We start from the raw sequence: 27,544 nt of genomic DNA, 5'->3' as shown, positions 1-27,544 counted from the left end.
ATAATGGAAAATGTATTTCAGTAATAACAACTTAAATATCCTCATGACAATTCAGTTCAATCTAACAATTCTTGGAATTCAATTTCAAAGAATTTCACAGCCACATCCAGACAAATTAGTCACGTGACATTTACTGACCTGACATTTCAATGATTTCCTTTGAGTACAACAAAAATATACTCTTGGAACTGGGTTTCAGGACCTATTTGAAGTCTAGGAGAAACAAAATCAGTCTACTGGCATGGCAGCATTAATTTTCCCAAAAGGTCAATTACCACCTCAATTTTTATCTTTGCCTTGGCCTCATGTCTTTCTGTCCCAAGGCATTTTCAGGGCAAAGCTCTCAGAGAACTAAAGAGCTAGAAGTGTTTCATTCTGCATCAGACATGCTCAGAAATGCCACCAGCCATTTAGATGGCTAATAATCAGGTAGGTACCCTCATCACCGCTTGGTCTATGACAAGGCAATCAATAGAAACATGACCTGTGTAGAATGCAAGCCCAGTTTTTTAGAAAAGTTATAAGAAACTGCTTCAAACAAAGGCAAAAGCTATTATTCATTTTGTTCATGTCAGTTTCAGACGGATGTTAAGCACCTGCCAATCTTTCTTATATTGTAATATCAGCATTTTAGTATATTTCAGTAACATAGCCACATGTTAAATAAGATTTATTAGATGATGCCAACAGCAAAGGATAATTTTTATAAAAAACTTTAGAAGATGGTCTTCTCCAAATACTGTTCTCAAGGGGCATTTGGTATAGAACACGAAAGACTTAAGGAATGAATTAGTGTACTAGGTCCATTTTTATTATTCTATTTGCTACAAATGGAGGTTTTGTTTCACTGAAAGCATGAATCTTTTTTTTTTTTTTTTGTCTTTTTTTGCTATTTCTTTGGGCATATGGAGGTTCCCGGGCTAGGGGTCCAATCAGAGCTGTAGCCACCGGCCTATGCCAGAGACACAGCAACGTGGGATCCGAGCCGCGTCTGCAACCTACACCACAGCTCACGGCAACGCCGGATCGTTAACCCACTGAGCAAGGGCAGGGACCGAACCCGCAACCTCATGATTCCTAGTCGGATTCGTTAACCACTGCGCCACGACGGGAACTCCCTGAAAGCATGATGTTTTAAGAATATGTACAGAAAATATTTGTGTGGTCCTTTAAAAAAATTCTTATTAAAAATTTTATTGAAGTATAGTTGATTTACAATGTTGTGTTAATTTCTGCTGTATAGCAAAGTGATTCAGTTATACATTTACATATGTCCATTCTTTTTCAGATTCTCTTCCCATGTAGGTTATCACAGAGTATTGAGTTCCCTGTGATTAAACACAAGTTCCTCATATATCATCCATTCCATACACAATACTGTGCATATGCCAATTCCAACCCCCTCGTCTGTCTCTCTCCCTGCCTCCCCACTTTTCTACTTAGGTAACTATAAGTGTGTTTTCAAAGTCTGTGAATCTCTGTTTTATAAATAATTTTGCTTGTATCTTTTTTTAGATTCCACATATAAATGATATCACATGATGTTTGTCTTTCTCTGACTTACTTCACTTGGTATAATAATCTCTAAGTCCATCCATATTGCAGATGGCATTATTTCATTCTTTTTTATGACTGACTAATATTCCATTGTCTATGTCTATCATATCTTGATCCATTTCTCTGTTGATGGACATCAGGTGGCTTCTACATCTTGTTTATTGCCAGTAGCATTGCAATGAACATTGGGGAGCATGTATCTTTTCAAATTACGTTTTTCTCCAGAAATAGGCCCCAGAGAGGGATTGTTGGATCATATGGCAGTTCTATATTTAGTTTTCTAAGGAACCTCCATACTGTTCTCCACGGTGGTTGCACCACTTCACATTTCCACCAACAGTGTAGGAGGGGTTCATTTTTCTCTGCACCCTCTCTAGCATTTAATGTTTGGAAACTTTTAGATGATGGCCATTATGACCAGTATGAGGTGATACCTCACTGCAGTTTTGATTTGTACTTCTCTAATATTTAGTGATTCGAACATCTTTTCATCTTTTTTGGGGGGGCATATGTATATCTTCTCTGAAGAAATGCCTATTTTAATCTTCTGCCCATTTTTTGATTGGCGTATTTTTTTGATGTTGATCTGCATGAGTTGTTTTTACATTTTGGAGATCAATCCCTTTTTAGCTGCTTTGTTTACAAACATTTTCTCCCCTTCTGTGGATTTTTTTTCATTTTGTTATTTCCTTTGCTGTAAAAAGCTTTTAAATTTAGTAAGTTCCCATTTGTTTATTTTTGTTTTATTTTCATTACTCTAGGAGGTAGATCCAAAAAGATACTCCTGCTACTTATATCAAATATTTTACCTGTATTTTTCTCTGGAAGTTTGATAAAACTGGTTGTACATTTAGATCTTTAATCCATTTTGAGTTCATTTTTATATGTGATGTTAAAGAATGTTCTCATTTCTCTCTTTTTTTTTTTACATACAGCTATCCAGTTTTCCCAGCACCACTTACTAAAGAGAATTTTTCTCAATTGTATATTCTTGACCCCTTTGTCATAAATTAATTGGTCATAGGTGCATAGGTTTATTTCTGGGATTTCTATCCTGTACCATTGATTTATATTTCTTTTTTTGTGCTAGTACCATACTATTTTAATGACTATAACCTTCTAGTATAGTCTGAAGTCAGAGGGCCTGATTACTCCAGCTCTGCTTTTCTTTCTCAGGATTGCTTTGGCTATTTGGGATCTTTTGTGTTTTTATACAATTTTTACAATTTTTTGTTCTAGTTCTCTGAAAAATGTCATTGGTAATTTGATAGGGCTTGCATTAAATCTGTAGATAGCCTTAGGTATAACAGTTAATTTGAAAATATTGATTCTTCTATTCCAAGACCATGGTGTATATCTTTCCATCTGTTTGTGTCATCTTTGATTTATTTTGTCAGCATCTTATAGTTTTCAGAGTACAGGTATTTTGCCTCCATGGGTAAGTTTATTCCTAGGCACTTTATTCTTTTTGATGTCAGATGATGAGTAGGATTGTTTCCTTAATTTCCCTTTCTGATCTTTCGTTGTTAGTTATAGAAATGCAATAGATACCTGTATATTAATTTTGTATCCTGCAATTTTACTGAATCCGTTGATGAGCTCTAGCAGTTTTCTGATAGAATTTTTTTATTTTAATTTCCCACTGTACAGCAAGGGGATCAAGTTATCCTTACATGTATACATTACATTTGTTTTTTCCCCACCCTTTGTTCTGTTGCAACATGAGTATCTAGACATAGTTCTCAATGCTACTCAGCAGGATCTCCTTGTAAATCTATTCTAAGTTGTGTCTGATAAACCCAAGCTCCCAATCCCTCCCACTCCCTCCCCCTCCCATCAGGCAGCCACAAGTCTCTTCTCCAAGTCCATGATTTTCTTTTCTGAGGAGATGTTCATTTGTGCTGGGTATTAGATTCCAGTTATAAGTGATATCATATGGTATTTGTCTTTGTCTTTCTGGCTCATTTCACTCAGGATGAGATTCTCTAGTTCCATCCATGTTGCTGCAAATGGCATTATGTCATTCTTTTTTATGGCTGAGTAGTATTCCACTGTGTATATATACCACCTCTTCCGAATCCAATCATCTGTCGATGGACATTTGGGTTGTTTCCATGTCTTGGCTATTGTGAATAGGGCTGCAATGAACATGCGGGTGCATGTGTCTCTTTTAAGTAGAGTTTTGTCCGGATACATGCCCAAGAGTGGGATTGTGGGGTCATATGGAAGTTCTATGTATAGATTTCTAAGGTTTCTCCATAGTGGCTGTACCAGTTTACATTCCCACCAACAGTGCAGGAGGGTTCCCTTTTCTCCACAACCCCTCCAACATTTGTTATTTGTGGACTTATTAATGATGGCCATTCTGACTGGTGTGAGGTGGTATCTAGTGGTAGTTTTGATTTGCATTCTGATAGAATTTTTTAGATTTTCTATGTATGGTACCATGTCATCTGAAAACAGTGACAATTTTAATTTGTCTTTTCTAATCTGGATTCTTTTTATTTCTTTTCTTCTCTGACTTCTGTGGCCAGCACTTCCAAAATTGTGTTGAATAAAACTGATGAGAGTGGACATCCTTGTGTTGTTCCAGATCTTTGAGGAAAGGCTTTCAGCTTTGCACCATTGATGCTATGGTTTCTCACTATAATGTTAGTTGTGGGTTTGTCCTAAGAAAGAGAAATTTGACTAAGAAAGAGAAATTTATAGGAGGAAACCTGGGGAAAAGCAACCCAAAAAAACTGATTTTAAAAAAGTGAGTGAGGGAGTTCCTATCATGGTGCAGTGGAAACGAATCTGACTAGTATCCATGAGGATGTGGGTTCAATCTCTGGCCTCACTCAGTAAGCCAGGGATCTGGTGTTGCTAGGAGCTGTGGCGTAGGTCGCAGATGTAGCTCAGATCCTGCATTGCTGTGGCTGTGGCGCAGGACGGCAGCCACAGCTCCAATTCGATCCTGAGTCTGGGAATTTCCATGTGCCGTGGGTGCAACCCTAAAAAGCAAATAATAATTCTAATAAGTTTTAAAAAGTGAGTGATCATCTGTATTGAGTGACTTTAAATTTGAGTAAGATAAGAGCAGAAAAATGACCAATGTGACTGCAGCACCAAAAAGGTCTTTGATAATCACAGAATGAAAAGAGTAAAAATCTAGTTGGAACGGTTGAGAAAAAAGAGGTAAATACTTGGAAAAAGTGACTGTAGAGTCTTTTTTAAAGAAAATTTTGTAATAAAAAAGAGATGAAAAAATGGCCCATAGACAGAAGAAAGACAGTAGAACCAAATAATGAGTTTTAAAATAGAGCAGAGAGATATGTGATGTACAGCTAGAAAGGAGAATTGTGGAAATTAGTTTCTTGAGAAGGGATGTAAGAAAGAGATTGATTTCAAACTACATGTGATGCAATCAACTAGGGAAATGCAGAGAATGTGGATAAGGATGCAAAAAGGATGATATATCTGTGGATCAAAAATAAGGGAGCTCACACCTGATTCTTTCTATTTAATCTTAGATTACTGAAATGAAATTACTAGGTAAATTGAATTAAGATGGTGCTTAGAAGTTTGGAGAGAATATGATGGGATTTGTTAACAGTGCTGAGTAATTATTTGTTTTCCTAAATCTACAGTGAAACCTGTTAGCAGTTTTCTGTAGTTTTGTCCACATTAATCATTAATCAGATACAGGAATGGAGAAATCAGATTGTTGGGTTCAATTAGAAGTGAGATGTTACAAAGTAAGGAGGGTAGACAGAGTGACAAGGAGAAAAGGCTAAATTGTTCAGAAAGATCCATTAAAATAATGGACTCTGAAATACAGGCTAGTTAAGGAGAAATGTCAGGATGTGACATTATGAATAGTGAAAAAGTGACAGGATCAGCGGAAGTCTTGATTAAAAAAAAAGTTGATGTCTTTTGCTTAATTAAGGGAGCTAGATGGATAAGAATAGAGAATGAGAGTGCCTGAAAGCAAGATACTGTTGTTGATAAACAGATGAGCATAGAAGTGAGTGGCTTAGGTGTGAAGTAAGAAAGAAAATAGCATTGACTGAGGGGAAATTAAGAAAAGAGAGATTAGCTATCAGATGGGTCCTCCTTGTGAATGTTCAATTTACCACGTAGAAAGAAAGGACAAGGTAATGAGAAAGAATAAGCCAAAAGAGTCATCAGTGATTGAAAAGGGTGAGTGAGCAGGAGGTCAGCAGAAAATATAGTAACTAGCATTTAATTTGTGGCAAAAACTTTTACAATAAGCTTCAAGTAAATGATGTATGTGAAGGGTGTTGGGGGAGAAATGGTTTGAACGTGCCATGCAGACCTACGTTTAAATGACCCTAACTTAAAACTTGAAGGTGTGGGGGAAAGCAGCCTCCACTTGAGAGGTATAAAAGGGAAGTCTTGTCTTCAGAAAACACTCTGGTTAGAGGTAGTACAAGACAACCGGTGTGCTATTAGGAAGGTAGAGTTAACACAGAATTACCTGAAGATACACTCTAAGTTGCAAGAAGACTTAAGGAGACTCAGGAAGAATGGAAGCTGGAGAGTTGGTCGAAGACATGGAGAGCTGAACAGAGATGAATGTTTAAGTATTGATGAATAGCTTGGGATGTCTGGCTATACGCCAATGCTTCTCCAAGGATAGCTTAGCAGCTAGAAATGCTCTATGGTGGGGTTGAATTAGAGATTGTAGAACGTTATCTGGATAAAATAGAGGCTTGAAGAATTAATCACAGGGAGAAAAAGAAACTAGTGTGTCAGGTATAGGCACAGTATGAATTACAGATTTATTTGGAATTGCAAATTATAGTCTGTCCACCAAAGATCTACTGTATTTTTAAATTCTTTATGTTTTAAAATATTTTTCCCTCTCTTTAACTCTCCCCTCCTGTATTTTGACATACATAATCCCACTTGGTAGTATGTTACTCTCCTGGAGAATGCATAGAGATCAATGCATTTCGTTAGAGAGAAAATCCAGGGCTTGAAACAGATCCACTAGAAATCCCTAGGCTTATACACATATTGAGAAAAACTGATCAAGGAGAAACTGCTCCCCTTGTGCTTTCTTCCTTTCTTTTTTTCCTTAAAAAGCACAAGCTTATGAAAAACTCTAACAACCAAGTGTGTGAAAACTGATGTCTGGGGTTAGGGAGCAGTAAATTTTTTAGCTCTGTGGAGGCACACTAGGAGAAATTGCTCCTAATAAATCAGGGATTGCTTCTTACAGTTATACATACTTGTGCAATAATTTGTTGTAGAATTTAGGGTTCATAACTCTAAATAGGTATGCCATCCGTTTTACAGAAGCATTTTTATTCCTCAGAAACAAATCCACAATTTGTAAACACAAAGCAGGAACATGTATATTCACTTGACATATTAGAAGCCAGGAAAAATATGAGGTTAATCTTATAAATTATTACTATTATAAATTTATGAGGCAGAGTAATGAATAAAGTCTATATATCATTTCACTTCTTTAAAGATTACTGCTAATTCAACTAAAGAATGTTCACTGAGTCCTACTTAATAGGAGAGCAAACAGTGAAAATATACTACTTTATGGAGGTTTCTTGTCTCCAGACAATTTCCCCATATTATTAAGTAATGCAAAACACTAATCAAATGCCTATTAATTCAGGGCACAGTTTTGGCATTGAGATATGGTAGTGTCAGCCTTCATGTGCTCCAATTCTTATGGAAAAAAGAAAAAAAATCCACCTTAACAGTTATTGAGTCTTTATGCCAGGTACTGAGTCATTTCATTTAATCTTCACTCTATGAGGTAAATATTATTACATCATTCTGTTGTTTTAGAGATAAAGCTGAAATATTTTGAAGGAATCTATCAAAGTTTTAGAATGTGTGCTTGTGCTTAATTTTATGAAAGTCAAGCGGATACATGAAGCCTCTTAGGAATGCCCCACTCATCCAACAGAGTAGAATAAATATAACTGCAAATCCTAAAGAAGGTATCAGCTCTTCCCTCACTTTTTATTGAAGCAAGTGTGACGATCACTAATTAGTGTCAGCAAAAGATATGGATGGAAATATTCTGAGTGGCTTCACAATGACATACAGCATCGAAATCAACATGGTGAATATTTCCTTCAAAACTGTGCTTTTGCCCTATCCTGAATTTAGGATAGGATAGAATTTAGGCTCTGGATTTAGGTGGCACTTAAAATAAGTGATCTTCTTTCCTAACCATTTAGCAAACTATGTCCCATTCTCAAGAACGAGTTTCTCATTCAGAGGAATTACGACAGTTACCTCAGGAGTGAGAAATCTAGTTTTCTCCAGTTTTATGTTATATGGAATTCAAGCCACGTCACAGCAGTTTGACATCTGGTTTCTCAAGTGTCCACCACAGGGGTAAATGCATCTTTCAGTCATCAAGGGATATTCAGGAAAATAAAAAAATCTATTTTTTTTCCATTGGTATTTACCTTTTTTGTATGGTTCATAACAACCACCAAACCAAAAGAAGTTTACTATTTTATTAACTTTAATAAACCTTCCTAAAATTTATACATTAAAAAAAGCCAAGGTGTTTTTGAGATGGTTGTAATAAAACAAAACAACAAAAAAACCCACACCTGACTGGTTGATTGTTTAAACGGCAGAAAAATATGTCAATTTTCATTTATTCCCCCCCCATGTTTTAAATATATTTAAGATTCCTAAATATTTACAAAATATTTCCATAAACTTCTCGTGTTACTTAAAGCATTAAATCATAAACTTTATATTTTAAACTAAAAAATGTTAGGTTTTATGGTTTCTCTAGGGCTGCACCTGTGGCATACGTAAATTCCCAGGCCAGGGGTCCAAATGGAACTGTGGCTGTCAGCCTACACCACAGACACCCACAGCAAGGCCAGATCCAAGCTGTATCTGTGACCTATACCACAGCTTGTGGCAACACTGGATCTTTTAACCCATTGAGCAAAGCCAGGGATCAAACCTGCATCCTCATGGATATTAGCTGGGTTCTTAACTCTCTGAGCCACAATAGGAACTTAAATTAAAAAATGAATTTGAACTTCTTCTATCACAACTAGAATCTTTAAAGTATTTTGAAAAGATCTACTATGATTTGAAAAACACTGTTAAGTAAACTATTCTTTGGATTTGGATGTGAAATAATTCTAAAATATTTATTTTTCAAAATTATGCCCAAATATGACTAATTATATTATTTAGAAGGTAAAATACAGTTGACTCTTGCTATGAAGTTTAAAATATGAGGTTTAAACTAATCATAAGTTTCCCATATTATTTAGCTTGTACATTAGTCTTAATTTAAAAAAGTCACGTTGAGGAGTTCCTGTCGTGGCACAGCGGAAGCAAATCCAACTAGGAACCATGAGGTTGCGGGTTCGATCCCTGGCCTCACTTGGTGGGTTAAAGATCCTGCGTCGCCATGAGCTGTGGTGTAGGTCGCAAATGCAGCTCGGATCTGGTGTTGCTGTGGCTGTGGCGTAGGCTGTCAGCAATAGCTCCGATTAGACCCCTAGCCTGGGGACCTCCATATGCCATGTGTGTGGCCCTAAAAAGACAAAAGACAACAACAAAAAAAGTCACTTTGAAATTTCAATAATCTTATGAACAATAAGGTAATTAAATTTATTTAAGAAGTTTTTACTTTATATCAATACACTGAACTTTTAGATAGAGAACATTATCTAATTTTCCCCATGGAAAATGTAATATATCTAAATTTAAATACTGACAGCAAATTTCAGAAAAAGAAAGTTTAATAATTTAAAAAGCAAAACTTAAAACTGCTTTGAGTTAGTTTTTTTAATTACTATAGAGCATCATTCCACATTTTTTAAAAGTGATATACGCCAGGTAGAGAATGCCTCTAGGATTTAAAATATTATCATTAAAAAATATGTAGGCATTGCAAACCTCAATGTTCACCAGCAGAGGACTGAATAAAAAAGATGTGATACACACACACACACACACACAATGGACTATTACTCAGCCATAAAAAAACATGAAATAATGCCATTGGAAGAACATGGATGGACCTAGAAATTATCACACTAAGTGAAATAAGTCAGACAAATACAATTATCATGTGAGATCACTAATATGTGGAATCTATTAGAAATGATACCATAGAACTTACAAAACAGAAACAGACTCAAATATTTCAAAACCAAACATATTTACCAAAGGGGAAACATCGGGAGGGATAAATTAGGGAGTTGGGATTGACACATAAATGCTGGTATACATAAAACAGACAGGTAACAAGGACCTACTGTATAACACAGGGAAATTTACTCAATATTGTATAATAACCTACATGGGAAAAGAATCTGAAAAGAAATGGATATATGTAGATGTATAACTGGCTTACTTTGCTATATGTCCAAATTAACACAACTTTGTAAGTCAACTATATCCAACAAAATTAAAAAAAAACATATAGGCATTGCTAGTTATGATTTTATTTACAATGCATGATCTTTGTCTACTGCTGAGCATAGTAAGGTACAGTTCAGAGTGTTCCACTCTGCTCATACCTGAAAAATCTATCGACAGATGTTTTATACAGAATGTTAAATCAGCATTTTAATAGTTCCTAGGTCATGTTAATGCCTGGAACCAATACCCTGGGGAAGAGTAACATCTGTTCATACATTTTTAAAGAGAAATTTCAAGTCTGTATAGTTTAGTTAGACATGGTTTCCTAGTGCTAGTACCAGGCCACATGCATATCATTTTGAGTTAAATGGGCAGAAAATAATGGTTAGCTATTTAAAAGTTACAAAACCACCTTATGAACCTGTCTTTTTAAAATCTCCTTTGGAGTTCCTGTCATGGCACAGCAGAAACAAATCTGACTAGGAGCCATGGGGTTGTAGGTTTGATCCCTGGCCTCGCTCAGTGGGTAAGGACCCGGCGTTGCCATGAGCTGTGGTGTATGTCACAAATGTGGTTCAGATCTGGCGTTGCTGTGGCTCTGGTATAGGCTGGCAGCAACAGTTCTGATTAGACCCCTAGCCTGGGAACCTCCATATTGCCGCAGGAGCAGCCCTAAAGGCAAAGACAAAAAAAAAAAAAAAAAAAGACACAAAAAATTAAAATCTCCTTTCTCATTTGGGATCCATTAAGAAGTCTCCAGAAAGTAGATGAAGAGGAGCCATACACAGGGCCAGGAAGGTACCATGAATTTATTGCTTAACAATTAGTGTGAGTGATGTTTTTATTTCAGAGTTCTCATAGACATATAGTCATACTTTTCTCTGTTTTCCCTTGATATGCTATAATTGTTTTTCTGATTATACTAGCTACGTATGTTATAAAAAATTGGAAATTACAAAAATGAATATAAATAATTTACATGTTAATACTGTTGAACATGTTAAAGGAAACTAAATAAAATTAATATACTATAGCCCATCATCCTTTAAGGCACAGATAGCATGACATTTTCTGTTCATAAAAGATCTTTGTTTACTCTCTGCTTTGTGGCTATAGCATTTTTCTTAGAAATGACAAGCTTATTCTTCATATTTTTTGAGATCTAATCCCAGGTGAAGAGGAAAGGCTGACAGGGCAAGACAAAAAAGCCCAACCCTATGGAAACATGTTACCCAACATGAAACAAGTTACAGATGGAAGTCCCTACATCAAAGGAAAATTCCAAGTTTCCTTCCCAGGCTGTGAACTCATCTCAGCTAAACTGGAAAGATGTACTTTCTCCAAATGGTTTTGGATTTCTTCATTCTTTCTCTAGTGAGAAGCCTTGACTTGAATCCCATGGGCATTTCTTCCACATAACTCCTTGGTCCACATACATTCTTTCATATTTATGGAGGAACACAGGGTACTCGGATTTTGTGACAGTGAAATCATTTAAATTTGAGATAACTCCTTACATGACTCTCCAAAACTGGACAAGAAACTTTATACCAAGGACAGCTATGGAAAAAGTAAAGAGGAAGTTCAAGGATTAGTTTTGAATACAGTGCTATGCTAAGGAGTGAATTTTCTGGGATTACAGTTTCCTTTGGATGATGAGATTCAGTGTTAAAAAACAAAACCAATCAAGTGAAGCCCAGTTGTCCAAATACATGATTTTGGCAGTTTCTTTTTGCTTTGGCTCAACTAAAAGTAAGCTGGGGATAGCCTTGGAAAAGAAAATACAGTTGAATTATTTTGTTTTCTTGATACCACCCTCCCTCTCTTCTCTGGAGGATTTCCACCATCCTCTGATGCTCCTCACTCTTTGTACCACAATGAAGGGAGACAGTCTGATAAACCCATTTACGCTTATTCATTTATATACTGATTATATTTCAGTGTGATTTCCCCCACTTTATACATTAAATTAACCTGGAATTCACATCTTATGCGTTTTAACCCACCTTCTAGAATAAAACTTTTCTTTCAATCTAATAATAGTTTTTAATTGGCAGAGAGGGAGCTAACTGAGAGAGTTAAGTGACAGCAATTCTAAAGTCAGGCATCGCTTGCTCCTCTATGCTCTCCCAAAGGTAAAAAAGATCTGTTTCTCTGTGGTGTCTCCATTGTCTGCATGATGAGAGGCCCAGGCTTAGGTTATGGCACTAGAAGGCTGTTTCGGGGAATTGGAGAATGGCCAGTGGCCACCTTCTACCATGCGTTTCTGTGATGACTCCCCCAGGATGCCCCATCCCTCCAAATCTCCAAGCATCCCCACAGCCTGGCACGTGGAAGGTTCCTAATAATTCTTCTGAACCTCCTCCTGCTTCAGACACTTCTAGATATATATCTGATATCTTTCCAGATGTTTGTGTTTAAAGACATTTATTTTAAACCCCTGACCCCATGCCTAAGCCTCTCTATCTAATTGACAGTATTCCCATGAATCCAGGGTAGGTATTCCTAAAGCTCTTGGGCTATAATGCATCCCTCTTCTGTTTCCTTCTGTTAAATAGGCTTTGGGGTGTGGTGCCTAAGGTTACAGACCTGACGTCAGTCCATTCAGGCTCAGAGTAAACTGTGCAGTGCTTTTATGACATGTAACTTACGCTGCCCCTCAGATATGAAGAGAAGATGTACTTTATTTATTGTGTCAATAATCATTATGGACTTTTCTCTTAAGGCACTACCTTCTTGTTAGTGAGGACAAAATCCCCATCTAAAACAAGTCCAAGTTTAGTCTGGTCTAACAATTTTAAAAGATGCTTTGGATAGTGTTCTGACTCTTTTAGACAAAAATTCTTCCACTCTTTGATAATCCCTTCATCATCCCCACTAGATGGTTTCAAAGAGGTATGATGCCTCTTGAATCTTGGTTATGATGCCCTCAGCATTTTTCTGGTTTTCTGGATGAGACCCCATCTGGATGTGCTTATCCTGATGAATAACCATCACTCAGTCCTGACCCATGCTCTGTGGTTTTTAGCCCAGTAGTTGTTACCTGCCAGCCTCAGACTCGGTTCCCATTGGGGGTACCGGCACTTCTGAAGTCTGGCTGAAACTTTCAATGGTCTCAAAGTGATCTGTCATATCACCTGCATGGCACCTCCACCCAAGACAAAAACACTCTGGTAAGTGCTTCAGCCAGAACCTCAACTGCTTCTATGTCCATGGCAAACAAGTGTGATGGAAAGTCCCCTATCTCTTTCTGACCACTTCGTTCTGCTAAATAGGTGTGGCTGTGCCCCTGGTTGAGACAGCAGCAGCCTGTGATAAGACGTTTTGTATCCACGGCCCTAAAAGTAGTGTGTGTGTATGTGTGTGTGTTGAAGAATTAATCCCCTACCTTTTGAGTTACCCTCACTTATCTAACCCATTTCCCTCCCTAGGCTGAAATCTGGATTATGGGAATTTGAGGCATGAGTCTATGTTCTTTGTTCTTCTCTCTGACTATGTTTTTCCTTATTACAACCAAAAGAGTGGTCTCCCCCCGCACTTTATTTTCTTTTCTTGCCTACCATAACCTTTATTGGAGTATCAAAGCAAGAAATCAAGGATTTTTAACAATTATTTCCCAATAAACTAGCTTATCTGCAAAATCCTGTTTCTGAATGTTGGAAGCCAAGGTACAGCCCAAGCTTTCACTTTGCATTCTTTCTCTATAGATGCAAATCTCCATCCAGATGGATAGATGCTTCTTGAGGTCATGAGCTTGTAAAGGCAAATGAAAAACCACCACTGATAATTTTTAAAATTCTACTCCCTTTGCTGCTATGATCCTGACCTTCCGGGCATATATACTACCTTATTACCATTGAGGGTTTCCTTTTCAGGAGATGAAATAGAACAACTACTTTTAACAGTAAAACAACGTAACAACAATGAGAGTTGCTTTTAGGAAAAGCATTTGGTCAGAGAATTGGAGGCTTCTCTAGGTTATTCTTAGTTTAAAATTCTGTTTCCATGATTTCAAGAATCAGGAAATCTGTATCCCATTTCTACTCCCATTGATGGAACTGTGTGAAGTTATGCTCCATTTTCAATTACTTTCATTCCTGCTCCTATACATTTTCCTTAAGCAACCAAAAGGATCCTCCTAAAATATAAATCAGACTATGATCGCCCTGCTTAGAACTTTCAAATGGATGACCTCACTTAGAATAAAGCCAAACATTTTACCATGGCTCACAGAGCTCTGTGGGGATTCTGGTGCAGAAGTCCTGGCCTATGCTCACCTCTTGGATTTCATTTCCACCCACCCTCAATGGCTTTCTTACTGGTTTCTCAGGATTTCAAACAAACAAACAAAAATCCCCCCCTTTTTTTTGTTATAACACATGGAAAAAGTACAGTTGACTTCATGACTCAGTACACATAAACATGTGTGTGCTCAGTGAAGGATTTGCCCTATGAAAAACTATGTTTATGCAATGGACTCTGCTATCCTCTTTTAAAATTGATTTTATTGTAGTTTATGCTGTTTAAAAATGTTGCTCTTGATGACTAAGTTTATCATATCCTCCAGAGTCTGGGTAGCAACTCACATTTCAAAAACAATATCCTAATGAAAACTTCTAAGACTCTAGGAGAGCAGCTCCTTTTAGTTTCTATTTTCCTACTCTAATTTCTTCCCCATAGTAGTTATCAATCTAACATTATATTATACACATGTTTACTTGCTCAACTTTTCTTCTTTACCTACCCTACCCTAGTGTTAGTCAGGAAATAAGTTCCATGTAGTCAGGGACTTTGAATATTTTGTTCAATGATGTATCCAGCATGCCTAAAACTGTGTGTGGTTTATAAAAGGTGCAAAATAAATATTTGTTTATTAAATAATGAATCACATATAACTGCTACCATAATCAAGAGTGTGCAATTTGGAGCCAAAGTGCCTGCCTTCAAATCTAGACTGCAATTTTCTACTTGCTTCATCTTGAGCAATCACGTAACTTTCCATATTTCAGCTTACCCATTATAGGGATAATAATAAGGCATTATGCATATGTTATTGTGTGATTATAACCATTAAATTAATGTCTGTGAAACACCTAGAACACTGTCTGGCATAGATTAAGTGGTAAATAAATATTTGTTGTTACAATTGCTATTATTTATAAAATATGATTAAGACACCAGGCTATAGAGATACCATTATCCATCATCTTTCAGTGACTGATATGCAAAAATGTTGCAAAGTGTTCCAATGATAAACAATGCACCAGACATAGAGAAACCTAATGATTAATGTAAGTAATTTGCAAAGTGATATGTAGGTAAAAATCTGTAAGCCCTTTTGGTATCTTTCATCAAAAAAACAAGGAAAAAACAAAGTTGTTCAGAAGGGAGAGAGTCCCCATAGTCTCTCAGTAGGTCCCTGTAGGGAAATAAAATTGCTCTTGCCTTCTCAGTGTTCTGCTAAAACTCTAGCCTCTGAGACTCCTTACATACCATGAGAAATAGATCTCATACCATGTGTGCAGTGCACTGCTCTGAATCAAAAGGATAATAAAATTCTTATGTTGACAAGAAGAACCTTAACAAGAGGCTCCTATGTGAAACCCCCAACATGCCAGAATGACTGAAACTACTATCTTTTTTTAAAAAAATTATAGTTAATTTATACTGTTGTGTCAATTTCTTCTGTATAGCAAACTGACCCAGATATATAAAAAGATTTAATATAAAAAGATTTCTTACATTATTTTTACCCAAAGAACTGGATATAGTTCCCTGTGCTATATAGTAGGACTTCATTGCTTATCCATTCTAAATGTAATATTAACCCCAAACTCCCAGGCTATCCACTCCCACCTTCCTCCTCTTGTCAACCACAAGTCTATTCTTCACACCTGCAACTACTGTTGCAACTACTGTTTTGTAGACCAGTTCATGTGTGCCATATTTTAGATTCCACAAATACGTGATATAATATGGTATTTATCTTTCGCTTTCTAACATATCACTTGGTATGAGAATCTCTAGCTGTATCCATATTGCTGCAAATGACATTATTTCATTCTTTTTATGGCTGAGTAGTATTCCATTGCACATATGTACCACATCTTCTGAATACATCCATCTGTTGATGGACATTTAGGTTGTTCCATTTTTTGGCTATTGTGAACAGTGCTTCAATGACATAGGGTGCATGCATCTTTTGAATTGTAGTTTTATTCAGATACATGCCCAAGAGTGGGATTGCTGGATCAAATGGTAGTTCTATATTTGGTCTTCTGAGGAACCCCCATACTGCTTTCCATAGTGGTTGTACCAGTTTATATTCCCACCAACAGTGTAGTAGGAGGGGTTCCCTTCTCTCTGCACCCTCTCTAGCATTTATTATTTGTAGACTTTTTGATGATGGCCATTGTGACTGGTGTATGTTGATACCTCATTGTGGTTTTGATTTGCATTTCTCTAATAATTAGTGATGTTGAGCATTTTTTCATGTAACTATTGGCCATCTGTATGTCTTCTTTGGAGAAATGTCTATTTAGGTTTTCTGCTCATTTTTTGATTGGGTTGGTTTTTTTTTTTGTTACTGAGTTGTATGAGTTATTTGTATATTTTTTCTCTTGCTGATTGCATTGTTTACAACTATTCTCTCCCATTCCTCAGGTTGTCTTTTTTTTTTTTTAATGGTTTCCTTTGCTGTGCAAAAGTTTATAAGTTTGATTAGGTCCCATTGATTTATACTTATTTTAATTTATATTGCCTTGGGATACTGGCCTAAGAAAACATTTGTATGGCTGATGTAAGGGAATGTTTTGCCTATGTTCTTTTCTAGGACTTTGATGGTGTCTTGTCTTATATTTAAGTCTTTAAGCCCTTTTGAGTTTATTTTTGTGCATGGTATGAAGGTGTGTTCTAGTTTTATTTTATTTTTCTTTTCAGGGTCGCACGGGTGGCATATGGAGGTTCTCAGGCTAGGGGTCAAATCTGAGCTATAGCTGCGAGCCTATGCCACAGCCACGCCAGATCTGAGCCACATCTGCAACCTACACCACAGCCCATGGCAACACCAGATCCTTAACCCACTGAGCGAGGCCAGGGATCAAACCTACAACCTCATGGCTCCTAGTCAGATTCATTTCCTCTGCACCACAATGGGAACTCCAAATGTTCTAGTTTTATTGATTCACATGCAGCTGTCGAGTTTTCCCAGCACCACTTATTGAAGTGGCTCTTTTCCTCATTTTCTTGCCTCCTTTGTGGAAGATTAATTGACCACAGCTGGTCTGGGTTTATTACTGGGCTCTCTGTTTCATTTCAGAAAGGAATCAGGCCCAAGAACTTGGAGACAGTCTCTGGCATTTAGAAGATACTATTTACATATCAAAGGGTTGGAATAAGGAGGAGACCCGTTCAGGAAATGAGTGGACATCCATCTCCTACCACTTTATGAGCATAGAAAATTAATTTTTCTTCCTCACTTATGGATGAGTCTATCCACTTGCGTAAGACAACTGACTTGTCTCTCATTTTGTCACTCTATGGTAGGGACTAGGGCAATAGGAGAAAGACTCATTTATTATTTACTGTGAGGTATTTAACAAGAAATCTATCTTTGACTCAGAATATATCATGTATGTATGTATTTATGCATGTATTCAGGATAAAATGAATAAATAAGAGTATTAACACTCAAAAGTACCAAATAATTTTTATGATGAATGAAGGAGCCAGATCTCCCTTTAAAGGAAATTTACATTTTCTTTCATTTTCTTTTTTTGTGTTTTTAGTGCCACACCCATGGTATATGGAAGTTCCCAGGCTAGGGTCCAATCAGAGCTGTAGCTGCCAGCCTATGCCACAGCCACAGTGGTGCAGGAACTGAGCCATGTCTGTGACCTATCCCACAGCTCACAGCAATTCTGGACCCTTGACCCACTGAGCAAGGCCAGGGATCAAACCTGTGTCCTCATGGATGCTAGTAGATTTGTTAACTGCTGAGCAATGACAGGAACTCCTATATTTTATTTTAACAAAAGAAATTTTTGTAAACACCCAAGAATTCCCTTTTCCATTTATGAGTTTTAACCATAGTGGTTAAAACAAGGACAATGATTAGACTTGGGTTGAGTTACCCAATGGGCCTCTGTATCCTTTTTTTGTAATATGAGAACATTAATAGTTCTTATCTAATTAAATTACTGGCATATTATATCAGCTATCCAGCCATATAAGTGAGCCTGAAGCCTATCTTCCAGACTTTGAGAGCTTTATTCCAACCATATGAGAGAACCTGAATCAGAACCACACAGCTAAGTGGCTTCCAGATCACTGATCACTAGAAACTACTTGAGATGATAAATGCTCGTTTTAAGCTGCTGAAGTTGGTGTAATTTGCATTAAATATATAATACAGACACCATATATAAAATCATTTTCATAATATTTGGCATATATTCCAATAAATGCCTGCCAGTAGGAGCAACAGCAGCACCTAGCAGGGTGCTCATGGATGAAAAGACAGGAGTTGTTTCTATTTCAAAACAAAGTAATCCTAAAAACTACATAATAGCCAAGCATGATAATAATTCAACCTCTATAAGCACAGAGATAGTGCAGAAAATCCCTTATTCCAAAGGCCATGAACGTTTACAAACTCTCTTCTGGCTCTCCCAAGAATCCCTTCTCCCAAGTGGGATACTTCTGACACACTCATGGAACACCAAGTCAAAGAGAGAGAGTCCTTTCTGAAGGGAAAAGAATAGTATTTCTCAGACCAAAGAGTAAAAATTGAGCTGGTGTCTTTTCTCACAGTGCTAAAAATAATAATGTGTTACATAAAGAGATATGGAACATATACCAAATTTGTAGAAAAGAATTCATGTTCAGGGTCGTGATTTAATAAGTTCAAATTGACTTTTATTTGATAATGAGTTTGTAGTTCCATCTATACATAGAGTAATAAGTGGTAGGTCAGGGAGGGGTATAGAGGACAGAGACCAGACTGCAATTTGAAAATGATAATGCACAGGCCTGTGGTATCCCTTTACAGAACTATATGGCAAAGTCAAAAGGAATACTCAGTAGTCATTTTCTGGCTAGAACCCTGGGTTAGTAAAAGTGGGTAGGACATATGAGCAACACTTGAACATATGTCATTTTATTTCGCAGTGGACCCCATCTGTGTGATAGATCATTGGTGTCAGGGAAGTCTGCAGTTTAAGAATGAATAATCCCATGCCTGGCAGTAGGATCATGAGTAATAGCCCTTCTTTCTCTGTTTACTCATTTTTGAAATCATTTCATCTGCCATGCTTATCTCGAATAGCTCAAGGCAATACTCAACAAATTATGGACTTGAATTGCCTAAAATATTAGAATGCCTGACATTTACTCATTTTTTCCCAAGGAATATTTGTGATATATCTTTCTTAGGCTGGTAATCAAGGCCTTTGGAAACCTGATCCTAATCTAACTTTCTTACTATCATAGCGCCTTACACATCCTATGTTCTAGGTTAATGGAAATGATGCCCTTTATCACACTGTTCTACCTGAATTCATTCAGTCCTGCAGGTTTCAAGGATGCCACATCCCACCCCTGAGTTGCCATGTATTTTTTTGAAATCAGCAGACAGTAAGATTGCTAGGTAGAAAGTCTGCTAGAATTGACCAAAAAAGCTACTGGAATTAATGAATGATTTGGTAAAGGTTCCGGATACGAGATCAGTATTTTTTAAAAAGGCAACTATATTTATATACTTTAACAATAAATTATCAGAATTGAAAAGACAAGATGGTATCATTTACAATACTTCAAAAGTATGAAACTCTTTGGGAAAACTGACAAAAGATGTTTGAGACCTATACACTAAAAAGTACCAAATGCTAAGGTAGTAGATTCTGGGTTCAGAAGACTCAGTACTGCTAAAAATAAACTCTTCCAAACTTATTCAGAAATTTAACATAATCCCCAAAGAAATCTCATCAAGATGTTTTAAAGACTTTGACAAGCTAATTCAAACATTTATGTTAGAAATCTAATGGCCATACAATTAGTCAAAACAATTTTCAAAAGACCAAATTGAAGACTACTTTTATCGGATTTCAAGACATATGGTAATCTAGAGAGTATGTATTTTGTGTCAAGACAGAAAAACGTATCAATGGATCTAAAAAGAGTTTCCAGAAATAGATCCGCACATTGACGGACAGTTGATTTTCTTAACGATACAAATGAAATCCAACCGCGAAAGGACAGCCTTTTAATACACGATGCTAGATCTCCTGGCTATCTATAGGCAATGAATTTCAATCCATCTCTTGAACAATATACAAAATCTACTCAAAATGGATCACAGATCTAAATGTAGAACCCAGAAGAAAACATTAGAGAATCTTTGGAACCAGGTTCAGACAAAGATTTCTTAAGTATGACACCAAAAACATGATCCATAAATAAAAACATTAAACATCATCAAAATTAAAAACATCTGCCTTTTGAACGACTAAGGTAATGAAAATACATGACAAAGACTGAGGAGGACATATTTTCAAGTCATATCTGATAAAGGATTCTATCTAGAATAAATTAGGAAATCACAAAACTCATTAAAGAGAAAACTCATTAAAACAATGTTAAAATTTGAAATATAATCATCATGTTATTAGTGAGCATATGTATCATGATAAAAACCATATACCCAAATGGCAAACTGAAGTGAAAATCTCTGACAGAGAACGGAATGGCAAGAGGCAAACACACAGGGATTAAGTTTACAAGCACAAGTGTTCATTAGTAGGAAATGATAATTAAAGTGAAGCAAAGAAAACATAGTTGAAATATTAAAAATCCATTAAGCTACAAGAATCCTTCTGCAAGCTGAGACTGCGAGAGAGAGGTTATGAAATCTATAATCTCCAGAGTTACTCCAAGCTAAGAGGTGACACCTGTCTACCAGGGGGAATAATTAAAAAGTAATGATATCAGTGCTGCCCATCCACCATAGAAGATGAGGCCCTTGAGAAAACTTACATGCCCCAAATGATTCTACATTTATTCACAACTGTCACCTCTCTTTCACCTTAGAGAAATCTCTGTTCTCATTGGCTGAGCCATGTCAAATTAAATCAGCTCTGGATGGATGAATGCCTGTGATGCTGCTTGTGTTTCTATAGTTGGGGGAGAAGTGACTCTGCAAGAAGTCTGAGTAAAGAAAGATCTGAGTAAAATGTCTGCTTTTCCAAAAACAGCAAAATCTACTGAGCATTATTTATTTATTTCCCCCCATCTACTAACAATGTTAACTGCGACTTAAGAAGACTCTGAATGCCATCTTACTGGTATTCATCTTAAATGAAATTCTCATCTGACTTTAAAGACTCATCTTGAATGTTCAAAAATGGATTAGCAACTTTTTTCACCCTGGCAATAAATGGTTCTGCGTAAAAATGACAATCCCACAGTAGTGACAACAAACGTCACCACCCTGTATTTTAAAAAAAGTACTATGTGAGTTGAGAGTGACTCAAAATTGAATGCCAAGAAAATGCTTTTATAAATTTATTAACTATTTAAACTGCTTTAAGGTGAGTGCCTAAACAATATCGAAGATCTAGTTGGTGATGATTTTAGGGCCCAAACCCAAATTTCCTAATATTCTAAATGCCTGGAGTTTTAGATAGTACTTACACAGCATTCAACACTTTGGTGTAGACACATAGAAGAACGGTAAATCAGTGACAGGGCAAAAGATGAGGGATTTTTATGAAATGAGAAAGACAAAACTGTTAAGAGAATGTTTGGGAAGGAATGATGAATGCTTTACAAAGTGTGAGGGCCTAACTAAAGTATAAGTAATTTAATTACATTTATTAAGTTCCATGACATTCACTCTTAACTAGTATAATTTCAGGGTAGAATTTTTTTTTTGGAGGGGAGGGGTAAAGCTAGACTGTCACACCTGAAGTGAAAGAATTCTTTTTCTGGAGGTATAAGTGAGAAATCTTGTGAACCAAACTTGTGAAGAAAGAGAACCCATCTTACTTTCACATAATTAACAGTATGGATGAAGTCAACCCAGGGTGAATAAAAGAAAATATCTTACATGGGGGCTCCACATAAGTGAAGTCACCATGATATCAGTGAAGAAAGTGCTAGTGTACCTTGAAATTGATGACGATGATATGGCTGAAGAGAGTGCTGACTCAGCACTTCACAATCAGTAGATCTGGGAAATGGCATCTGCACTGCTCACAAAATACAAGCAGAGATGACCTCCACCACTGTTCTATGGGAGATGGGTTTTATATTTTCCCTTCAGATTATGGCAAATATTCCTAAATATAGATCTATGAAATTGGCATTTTAAAGCTTGTGGGTAAGGCAGTCAGTAAGCCCCATTAGCTTCCAACACACATGGTGCATGTGTGGTAGGTCTGTATTTGCAATGGCAGGGCTACCCCTTTCAAAGCCTTGCTCGGAGCTCTCAACTACTTTTTATAGGGGATGGGCTCAACTTAATCCTGTTCTTAAGATTTGGGTATATGACTGTATGTGCATTAGGGACTTATGATTCAGTTTCCTAATAATGGATTGCAAGCTCACATGCTCAGCAGTGCAAACCAGCTCAGAAAATACACGTGTATCTCATTCAAGGACATAACCAATAAAGACGGCTAAAGCGAAAAGGCATTCTTGGAAGTAAATGATAACTGGAACCTTCATTTTTACAGATTTTCTTCTCTCCATGGTCCTAATAGACATCTAGACTTTATTTGGAAAAAATGGGGTACTCTATCTGCTTAAAAGCACCAAAAATGTTACCTAAGTGTTAGTAGTGTGACTCATGCCATATGCACTAAATTCCTTTGGAACTGGATATATTTCTGAGTAGCAATAGCTGGTAATCTCTGTAACTACAGAAATCTGTAGATGCTGCCTCAGTCTACTGCAGGGGAAGGTCAATTCCTCTGTAGAGACACACACACATGTATATACACATATGCATAGACACATATAACAAACCCATACATGCATGTGTATAACACACACACATGCACAGACACAGACACATGTACCCACACATCCCTCTGTGGTTTAAACTAATCATGGATTAAAATACATAGGGAAAGGCAAGTCAAACCTGTTAGTTTCTTGGACAACGCTGAGAGCCAGAAGAATGTTTTTCCCTTTTCTAGGGTGCTGAGTTTGAATCAGGCCTAAAACTGGAAGAAAAAATAAGCATAGTCAGCAAACTGCCTACCTGAGAAGAAATGATTTGAGACTACACGATAAGCTGATGTAGAGATACTGAATTACTCTTTATTTTTTTTGCAGCTTATTCTGAACCAATTAGTAGCTCTAAAAATAAATCACAGAATTACGAATTTTCTTTTATACTCTGGGGAACCTGACATACAACACAATTTTATGCATTTTCAAGAGTTAAAATTTTACTGTGTAGTGTTTTTTTCTTATAAATTAGTATTTTTAAGAAATGAACATTCACTACTCATCTGGAGAGAATTACTGCTCATTGAAAAATATTTTCTAGTCTAAGAATTTTGAACTTGTGTCTGCGAGTGCATCAGAGTCATATACAATGTTCCATGTCAACAGTGTATAGTGAGTTTATCAAACCCATTACCAAAAATAAGGAAGGAGCATGAAATATGGTTAAAGAAGAATTGGTATTCCGAAATCACATGCCTCAAATCATCTTTAGTCCCCTGCAGACACTTTTAATCACCAAAGGACATTAATAAGATTGTTGGCTGAAACTTCTAAGTAGTAAAGCCAGAAATAAATGACCTAAGGTCTGGCTTGCATTCTCTTCACTGCCTGGGCTGCCATTTATCACACCTATGTGGGGACCCAGTAGTTCATTTCTCTTGATGGTACCTATAAATATAAAGATGTTAATAGACTCTTAGGGAGCATGTTTACGAGGTAATATAAGCTGTTTGCAAAAACATCTCACATACATTATTTCAACTGCACATTTTTTTTCCCCTCTAGAGTGACTTTATCCCACTTAGAAGATACCCAGGTCTCCAGGTTCATTTAGACTAACAGACACAAAATGGGGTGAATCCAGGTTACAAAAGTTGGCACTAGAACTGCTGTCTTTATTATGTTCAGTAGAGGAACTAAGACTCTCATTTGCCTTTTCAAGTTAGTTGCTCATCTCTGGGGTCTGGGAAACTTCCTGAACAGGGGCTCATTACCACTTATGTCACTACCCAGGAGAAACTTCTACCAGAAACAAAAGTTGCTTGACACATTTTAGACAAAGTAAAATCCCCTATCATAAATAAGGTAATGCCTAGCCCCCTAAAAATGTAAAGTTGGCTTTTAAAAAACGTGTAAGTGTATTTTTACAAATATTTATCACTTATTTTGATTAAGACTTAAAAAAAAAGCTGTTGTTTTTCTTTTTTCTTTTTTTTCTTTTTTTTTTTTTTTTTTTTGCTTTGCTTTTTTAGGGCCACACCTGTGACATATGTAAGTTACCAGGCTAGGGGTCGAATCATCAGAGCTACAGCTGCCAGCTACACCACAGCCACAGCAATGGTGAGATCTGAGCCACATCTGTGATCTATACCACAGCTCACGCAATGCCAGACACCCGACCCACTGTGTGAGGCCAGGGATGGAACCCATATCCTCATGGATGCCAGTCAGACTTGTTTCCACTGAGCCACAATGGGAACTCTGCAGAATTCTTGATATGGAATTTTCTTCCAGACGTTGATTTCCATAGGCCTTAGTAGATGCTGACAAAGTTTCTATGAACTCACATTGACAAATGACCTATCAGCAAATATCAAGAAATAAGAAAATTCACTGACGTTTTGCACTTAATCTTGAAAGAATAATGATTCATAAAATTTTAGAATTGAAACACCCTTAGAGACCACTAAAGTCAACTTTGTTGTATGCAGATGATGAAACTGTGACCTCACAGCCTGAGCACACCAGTGGGCAGAACTCAGGGTATATAACCTTCAATCTAACACATGATTTCTATGGTTGCTGACCCAGGGAAAAAACCAAGTGGTATCTGAATCAAAAAAACTGAGAGACCCCTGTTCTTAAACTGTGGTTTCCAGACCAGGCATGAATAGCAGAAAATCTACTAGAAATGAAAATTCACAGGTCCCATTCCAAAGCTACTGAGTCAGAAATTGGGATAGAGGCCCAGTGATTTGTGTTTTAATCAGCTCTTCAGTTCATTCTGAAGCACACTGGAGTTTGAGAACCACAGTAATAGGTTGTTAGTTCAAGAAAAGGTATTTTCATTTTTCTCATTTATATTTACAAAGCATTAACGATTAAACAAGTAAGTGAAATTGAAAGATTTTGATTATATGAACTATTTTTAACTATGTTGACTGGACACTTTTGAATAAAAGCCAATTGGGACTATTGCTTAAAAGATATGCTATTTTAATTCACTGGTTGGCTAAAATAAGGCCCTAAAGGGAACATAAAATTTAATATACCACAGTTAGACAATACAAAACCAGTCTTTCAAAAATGCTTATTTTCTAATGAAGAGTCACTCAATCCTCAAGTGAATGCTGTGGTTATTTTGCAGAAGTTGTACTTTGTTGGTATTTTTTGTTTTCCTAAGAAGTCTATGTTGTGCAACAGTGTAGTTTTACCAGCCAGGCAACGGCATGACAACCAACAATAACTTGTCATTTTCTGTCAACTAAAAGACCATATATAAATATAGAAACTCCACATGTCTGAAATGTTAAGTAACCTTAATTTCACTGTATTGATTATGCTTATGGATGAAATACATCAGAAAATGCGGCCGTGTAAAAATTTCTAAGATGCACCCACACATATATTTAACTCATTTAAACTGCTGCATAATATTCCATTGTGTGACTATACTACCTATTTAAGAATTCTTCCTTGATAGGCATTTGGGTTATTTCTAGGTTTTTGTTCTTACAAACGATGTTGCTTTGAACTTTCTTCTCCACATCTTCTAGAATACATATGTGTGAGTTTAAGTCTATACATATAAGTGAAATTGCTGAGTCAGAGAATATGGGAATATTGAATTTTATAAGACCAAACTGATTTCCAGAGAATTTTATCATTTTGTACTCTAATAGTAATTTAAAAGAAGGACTGTTGATCCTCATCTGTCCCAAAGCTTGTTACTATCTGTGCTCCTCAATACTGTTTTAATGGGTGCAAATTGCCATCACACTACAGCTTCTATTTGCATTTCCCTGACTGCTAATGACATTGCACACCTTTTTGGTGTGTTTATCATACCTGAGTTTCTTCTCTGAAAAGGCTGATTGTGCATATTGTCCATTTTTAAAAGACGTTTTGTGCAGGCATTCTATATTCCTTTTTTCCCCAAATAGAGTTTTACTTTTTTTTTTTCCCCATTGGCAGTGACCTATGAGACTTAAAAATTGCCAATGGACTCAAACTTTTATTTCTTAAGAAATAAAATACTGCAAATTTCCATTTAGAATTTTCGTTTTTCTCTTGTCAACATTTTAGTTCTATAAGGAATGTGTTCGGGGTTCACCTACTGCAAAAGCTTCTTCTACATATCATACAGACTTGCTACTAATGAATCTAATAAAAACAGAAGATGAACATAACTTTGGATGAGTTGTTTTAGTGTTCCTGAGCTTTGGTGTCTTCCTATGTAAAATACAGGTAAGTAAATATAAAATGTTGTGTAACAGGCTTAGTAGCACATTAAGGCACAGTAAAGGATGATTATTATTTTAATATGAATAAAACTAAATTTCAAATAGAGAAATACCTGTAACAATATATTTGCTACATAGCTTTAAAAATTATTCACTGTTATCCCCTTACTTCCTCAGAACCACCTGAGAGCACTGAATGTCCGAAGTGGAAATCGATTGTATTCCACCCAGTTTGACTCTGTCATTTAACAGATGCAAAAATAGAAGCCCGGGGTGTTTTTGAAACTTGCCCACAGGTATACAACTACTTTGGGCTGAGCCAAGTCTAGGAGCAGGGTTCTTCTCACCGATGTGAGTATCTCTTTCACCTATGTGGCTTATCTCAGTTTACAAAATACTTAGTATCATGACTTTGTTTATTATGTCATTTAGCTTACATACATGACTTTTTTTCCTTCTTGTCTTTGGAAGAGAGTTTGAGAGATTCTTTTGCATTCTTTTGTTTTTGTGTTTGTTCTTTTGCATTCTTATACTCTGGGTGTTTTTTCAGCTGTTACTACATTGAATCTTAAAAGAAAAAAATACATATACACATACACATACGTACACACGCAGATTTTCCTCGACTTACCATAGGGTTACATTCCTATGAATCCACTGTAACGTGAAAGTATGTTGAAAATGGATTTAATACACCTAACCTACTGTACATCATAGCCTAGCCAAGCCTACCTTAAATATGCTCAGAACACCTATATTAGTCTACAGTTAGGCACAATCATTTGACACAAAGCTTATTTCATAACACCGTGTTGAAGATCTCAGGTAACTTATTAAATACTTAGACATGAAAAAGTAATTCCAATAAAAAGCTAAGGAACTTTCATTTTAAACATCACTTATGGTAT

The 27,544-nt window shown here is 36.5% G+C and overlaps 1 long non-coding RNA gene across 2 annotated transcripts in view; it reads right to left on the bottom strand.

Moving 5' to 3' along the window:
• The window catches only part of LOC110259475, a 407,237-nt gene that overhangs the window by 140,547 nt on the left and 239,146 nt on the right, over positions 1 to 27,544 (bottom strand). For both annotated transcript variants that reach the window (XR_002341895.1, XR_002341896.1), the window contains one exon: positions 23,084 to 23,165. This is a non-coding gene — a long non-coding RNA (uncharacterized LOC110259475). The remainder of the gene's footprint in view (positions 1 to 23,083; positions 23,166 to 27,544) is intronic.

Source organism: Sus scrofa, chromosome 2, assembly GCF_000003025.6.
Source record: "Sus scrofa isolate TJ Tabasco breed Duroc chromosome 2, Sscrofa11.1, whole genome shotgun sequence".
Lineage (NCBI taxonomy): Eukaryota > Metazoa > Chordata > Mammalia > Artiodactyla > Suidae > Sus > Sus scrofa.
This window is presented reverse-complemented; position numbering and strand designations above follow the sequence as displayed.